Below are 6,733 nucleotides of genomic sequence, written 5' to 3'. Positions count from 1 at the left end.
TACATGGAAAGCAAAAGGCGACATCTAATGAAACAGAATATGGAAGTCAAGTTCGTTTACTCTTTCCACCATTTTACAACACCATATGAAAACACGAATAACTGAATCGTCTACCTGTTTCGCTAGTAGGAAATTTAAAATTTTCACTTACGGGCACAACTTCTGTCTCAAATGTGCAATAATTCTAGTTGAATTGGAAAGCAAGTATTAGCATAACTGACGGTAAAAACCGATGGTTTTGTTTTCTGTGTATGTTCCAGGATTAGCCTCTGCAAGATTAGATTCTGCTATGTCTTCATTCTAAAATTCCACGGTCTCATCCGTGGGTTTTGAGAATGAAACGAAAAAATTATGTTTTCGAACGGTGAATCCAAACTGTCTTATGGCCCTTATGTTGCTTTTGTTTTTGCACTGCCGTCGGGGTGACCTACTTGCATCCGGTCAAAATTAGTGGATTTACCTCCAATTAGAGTAGAAATAGATTTCGTTAGAAATCGTTCAAGAAACTAGTGGAGTTTCTTGTTTTCAGCTTCCTTCTTGTCTCTTACTTTTCTATAAAAAGCTTCACTATGACTATTGGCTTTTTTTTAAAGTTGTGACATTTTTCTAACCGCATAGATAAGTAATATTTTATTATCTTTTATTGATTCTTGGCCACTGTCAGTACGTGTGACGAAGCCACATTAAATTGAAGATTTTAATTGTTACAACTTTATAAAATCCACTAAAGATTCTGTTGGTCAGATTCTGTTGGCGACAGTTATTTGCCAATGTGTTTAACATGCGTGATAAGAAGAGTAAGCGATTTCATCAGACCAGAACTCATTTCAGTTCAGTTTAGTTCGTCGGATAAGCAAAAGATATTATGTGATTGGCTGTAAATTTTTTTTCGTTGGCTGAGAAGCTTAACTGTTGGTTTAACGGTCCTTGCTTGCGAAAGGCAGGAATTTGTGAATCTCGTGCTTTTGACCGAGTTTTGAAATGGAATTGTTATATGCGCTCTAGATAGTATTCCTTAAGTTAAAGAATGCAGGATCAATACTTTTCATTGTTTTGAGCAGCTCTGTTGGAAGGAGAGAAGATTGTTAATGTAATTTTCGAAAATTTTCTTGTCAGTAATTTTGTAGGTATTGATGGTATCCAGTTTACATGTTCCCAAGTGCAACCGTACTTGGTTGTCATCCGAGGAAAGATCGTCATTCGACAACCAACCTTTTGCATGGTAATTTTCTTAGTGCTTCTATGATTTCGGATTTTTGTGATTGTGTTTTTGGGATAGTGAAGTGAGCGTGGACTCGCTTTTTACGCTTTCAGATATGGAAAGAGTAGACGGCGGGAAGCCTAAACCTGAATTTGCACCTTAGAAGTATTAGCTCTATCTGGTGAATTGAAGTTTTGGTGTAGACCACATGATGCCTAAACCGGAATAAGTGACTAGTTATGATCTCTATCTGGTGACTTCAAAATTTTGGTGCTCGTTCTAAGGACTTAGTCATAAAAGACTCTTACGACACTTCTGACTTGATGCTTCTACTTGGACTACGGAATAAACTGCTATCGAAATTAGATGATATGTAGCAATTTTCTTAAAACGTTCCATTCGAAGAAAATGAGCCGTTCGCCTTTTGTGAATCTCCAGTATGAAAGATTTCGGGTGATGATCGACCACGTGTAAGGTAAGTGCAAACAGTTTGGTTCCAGATGTGATTCAAATAATTACTTTAATGTAATCTAAAAATTACGATTAAATTTTTGTAGCGGTGTTAGCTTTGATCGTGCCAGTGTCGATTCTGGTAATTTCTCGGCTACTAATCATTTTGAAAGTGGCACTGGTTGTGTAAAGTATTTTTCTACGTTCCGGAGTGAAACTAGTATTAGCAAACTTAGAAGCTGTACTAAGAAATCGAATAAACGCGTAAAAGGTACTCTACCTGCTGTTGGCTTTATTCCGTCGAAAAATACGGACAAGCGAAGTAAGATTTTGAACCACAGTATTGATCAACTTCTTCAAAATAAATTTTAGTAACTGTCTTAAGCTTGCGAGAAAAATGTAAATGATAGTAATGCTATGAATGATAAGTGTGTTATGGTTACCCACGGACGCACAAAGCTTTAGTGATAATCAGCTTCCTAAAACAAAACGTATAAATGGCGCAACAAAATGTTAAATTCTTGGAGTTTTTAAAAATTCTTAAACAAGATGCGGGTACAAATTTTTCTTAATATTTTCCCTGGTAAATTTCTGAAAATATTTCCTTAAATGGAAAATAATCACAGAGTAATTTCTAAATATCTTATAGATAAGAGGATAAATCATTAATTACATTGTAAGGCCGAAATTCGAGCGTCCACTTAAGTGGTCATTAAAGGTTTACGCACGTACATGCCTAAAAAGGAAACCGACGAAGAACTGCGAAGGTTTCGCAATAAAAAAGGTTGTACAAATATTCACATCGAAATCCAGAAAACCAATGCCTTTGTACCAGGTAGAGTTACAGCTTGTTCCTGGTGGCGAATGCATGTGTAAAGTTACTAAATTCTTATATTTTAGTGTTTCCGTAATCCTCTGTAGATTGAGAGGCGTGGTCCAGTGCCACAATTGCCAGTACTTTAAAGGGGCTTGTATACCTTAGAAACCGAGATTTTGGTTAAAAAAAAAAAACTCATTTTTTTTTTCTTATGCTCGATGAAATTTGTTCCTACGTTCATTTAAACCAGAGTTATGATACTTTATTTGACACCTTGTCGTCGAAAAGCATACCGCAATTGCACAAGACGGAAATATTTGAAAGGCCGAAGTGGGTGTGTCAGAGTTGTTTACTTTTATTTTCAAGGCTTAAAACTTAATTTAATTGCATTTTAAAGGCCAAAAAGTATTTTTATGATGGCAACGAAATTTTGTTCTAGCATAATTTCAAGCTGTGTGTTCTGAATTCAATAACGAAACACAGCATCGTGTTTTGATGCTGTGTTTACATTGCTGATAAGCGTTTTTTATTTATTACTGAGTAATATTCGTTAAATTTTATAGGCATAGATAGGGTAAAGGTATAAATATTGGTTACTACACTGCAAAACGAGTATGAAAGTTTTTATGTGAACCCTATGGACAATGCAAAACGACATTCCCATATTTGGCTTTAAAAAGCTTAGAAAAATTTTAAAAGCTGCGAGAAAGCAAAAAAATGTAAATTCGAAAAACCAAGAGGGCATTAGTTATAAATCAGGGGAATCTCAAGTTTATAAACTGATTAAAAGTAGGTATTCGAGTGTTTGAATTCTTTAAACGAGTTTACCTCATTTTTCATTTTTCGCGTTTTAATGCTAACAAGAAACATGATATCTTTAAAAATGATGATTAAACTCTTATGCAATTTGGTATACATGTTTAGAACACTTCATACAAGGAGATAGACTATTTACTAATTGATAAATGCATTTTTTATAAAGTAATTACGTATTAAAGATGAATTTTAATGCGAAAATATGCTTTTTCTTTGTTATATTACACATTCTAGCTCAAAAATATTTTAAATAACTTCCTAGCTTTAGTCTACCTCCTTATGATGGGTTTGCATTTTACAAAATATGAAAATATATTATACTTTTCTTAATACAGTATTTCTAATGTATTGTAAATATTGCTTTTTTTTTTTTTTTTTTTTTGCTTGTTTTCTTATTTTACTCCAAAAAATAGAAAATTATTATTGGTCATTAAATAACTCAGATTCTTCATTGTTTTCATCATTAATTACTTTAAAGCCAAAATTAAATGCAAAAACTTAAAAATTAGAAAAAAAGTGTTCGAAGGTATATAGCCCTCTTAAGCACTTTTCTGAAGTGTAATTTAAAGCCTCGGCGCGTTAAATGTGTTAGTCAGTACAAAAAAAGAAAATTGTGTCTAAAAGTATTAGGCATGGTTAACTTTTATAATTGTGAATTAACTGAACACACGTCAAATTTTCGAGATTGTGCTAAATTACCTAAATACCGAGCACCCAATGTAAATGCTAATGCAAATAATAATTATATGATTAGAAATCACCGTGTGCATATGCTGGTATTTCGAATACATGAAGTTATTAAAATGGTGCGCGCGTTCATAAAAACATACATAGCAATAACTGATCAGCCGGGCCTGCCAAGTATTGGTGATATGTTTAATGTTTGCAAAAGTGTTTGCTCCACTTTCAAGGAGTTAAGGAAACGTTTATAGGTATTTTACGCTTTTAAAAATACCAGTTCGTAATCTGTGAACGATCTTGTTAAAAACTTAGTCTTCCTGAAACGACTACGAAATCTACCTTAGGCAAATTTACTGTATTTGTTATTTCTGAAGACACTATTAACGCTGCTAAATAAATCTATTAGTTCTGATGAAAATAGTATATTGTAAATTGATTATGTGTATTAGTTTGTGCACTTAAAGTCTAATGTGCCTTCTGATCTTTATTTTATGCGTTCTTTTTCTGGCACCAATACGTTCGTACTTTCTTGCATCTGTGTTCTTTGATTGAGCTTGTGAGTTGTAACGTTTAATATTAGTGAATCTAATTCTAAGACTTCGTTTAATAAAACCTTTGAATTTATTGACATTGTTCTTACATTTTATATATGGATTTAGCATCTTTGCAGGTACTTTTAGAAATGAATTCTAAATTTTAAGCTTATTCGAGTAGGAGTAAGGCGGCATGTCCAAGTACCTCGGTGTCTAAATACCATTACACCTCGTGCCTGGTTAGTTAAAGTTATAAAGGCTCTTGAGAAATTCCAGAATGTTCTAAAAATCTTTCGATTACCTGAAGTGTGAGTGGGAGTCTTTGCTTTCAAATAAAATAAAACAAAATAAATAAGGATACTAATGGAAGAAACCAAATATTTCCGATTCATCCGTTCGCTGTAGCAGAATTGTTATTCTTTGCCGATAGAACGCGTTGGTGATGTCGCAATAGCGGGTGGTTAGGCTTACCATGTGCGAGCAACAAGTAAAATATATTACATATTTTTATTCGGTTTTGAGGGCCGTAAAAAAATTGCAACAAAAATGTATGCGCAAAAGCGCCAAATCTAGCAAACGCGCCCATTTAACAGCGCGCCAAATCTAGCGTACGCGTTGATTTCAGATTGCGTAAGTTTATATAGTTCTATATTTCTTAAGACGCCATTGATATACTAGTTTAATTTTTAAATCCTTTTTTGATATCCTACAGATTTAACAATTTGGGAATTGCCCATGACGAAAAGTCGGCAATAGAATTTTGGGTAAAGTCCAGATTCATCCACTGCTTGACTCGTTTTTAAGAACTGCACATACTCGGTATTCATGTGCACATCGACCTATTTTTCACTTAAAAAAAGTCCTAGAATTGCACAAAAATGGCACTGCGCACACCCTTGACTTTATCTATGTACACATCCACCTATTTTCACTTAAAAAGTAAAAGAAAATTGACAAAAATCCAATTGTTTTTACCCTTGTAAAAATGGGCAAACAAATAAGTGAGCGATTCTGCACTTTACCGAGAATATTTTCAAAGAAAAGGCATCATTCATTATAGAAAATTACGTTTGAACAACCAATGAGATGAAATTATGCTTTAGCGATAAGTCAGTAGCGAAATTATGCTTTAGCGATAGTCGGTAGCGAAATAGCGAATAATTTATCCATTCAGTTATGTTTAGCAATTTTTATATAAATATAATAATGATCTGAAATAGTTATTTACTCTTATGCTTCCATTCAGTCATATTTAGCCTTTTTCATATAAATTATAATAATAAAAAAGTATTATATGAAATTAACTATTCATCTAAATGAAAACATCAATCTTAGATAGTTATTTACTATTATACTTCCTTTCTTGCCGCTTTGCCCATGTACACATCGATCTATTTTCACTTAAAAAACATCCTAGAATTGCACAAACTAGCACCGCGCACAACCTCGGCTTGCGCACTGCATTGGCTGTGCCCATGTACACATCGATCTATTTTCACTTAAAAAAACATCCGAGAATTGCACAAACTAGGCACCGCGCACTACATTGGCTTTGCCCATGTACACATCGATCTATTTTCACTTAAAAAAACATCCTAGAATTGCACAAACTAGGCACCGCGCACTACATTGGCTTTGCCCATGTACACATCGATCTATTTTCACTTAAAAAACATCCTAGAATTGCACAAACTAGGCACCGAGCACAACCTTGGCATTGCGCACTACATTGGCTTTGCCCATGTACACATCGATCTATTTTCACTTGAAAAACATCCAGAATTGCGCAAACTAAGCACCGCGCACAACCTCGGCATTGCGCACTACATTGGCTGTGCCCATGTACACATCGATCTATTTTCACTTAAAAAACATCCTAGAACTGCACAAACTAGGCATAGCGCGCCACCTCGGCATTGCGCACTACATTGGCTCTGCCCATGTACACATCGATCTATTTTCGCTTAAAAAAACATCCCAGAATTGCACAAACTAGGGACCGTGCACAACCTTGGCATTGCGCACTGCATTGGCTTTGCCCATGTATATAGCGATCTCTTTTTATTTAAAAATCAGAAATTGAATAAACTCTGCATTGCTCATATACTAAGAAATCTGCTTTCACTTAAAAGAAATCGGAGAATTGCAGAAATTCGCGCATAAGCAACTCCATTGATTCGCGTTGGAAAAAAAAAAAAAAAGTTTTTAGAAAAATTGAGTTTAATACAGGCGAAT

The 6,733-nt window shown here is 34.4% G+C and overlaps 1 long non-coding RNA gene across 1 annotated transcript in view; it reads left to right on the top strand.

Annotated features, from left to right (window-relative positions):
- Positions 1-894: 894 nt before the first annotated feature.
- Positions 895-6,733, top strand: part of LOC146993493 (uncharacterized) — a 176,980-nt gene continuing 171,141 nt past the window's right edge. The window contains exon 1 of the long non-coding RNA XR_015038285.1: positions 895-1,676. This is a non-coding gene — a long non-coding RNA (uncharacterized LOC146993493). The remainder of the gene's footprint in view (positions 1,677-6,733) is intronic.

Source organism: Stegodyphus dumicola, chromosome 12, assembly GCF_044657685.1.
Source record: "Stegodyphus dumicola isolate Sdum_Otavi_A_Nest chromosome 12, ASM4465768v1".
Classification (NCBI taxonomy): domain Eukaryota; kingdom Metazoa; phylum Arthropoda; class Arachnida; order Araneae; family Eresidae; genus Stegodyphus; species Stegodyphus dumicola.
Note: the sequence above shows the minus strand (reverse complement) of the source record. Positions and strands in the feature narration are given on the sequence as shown.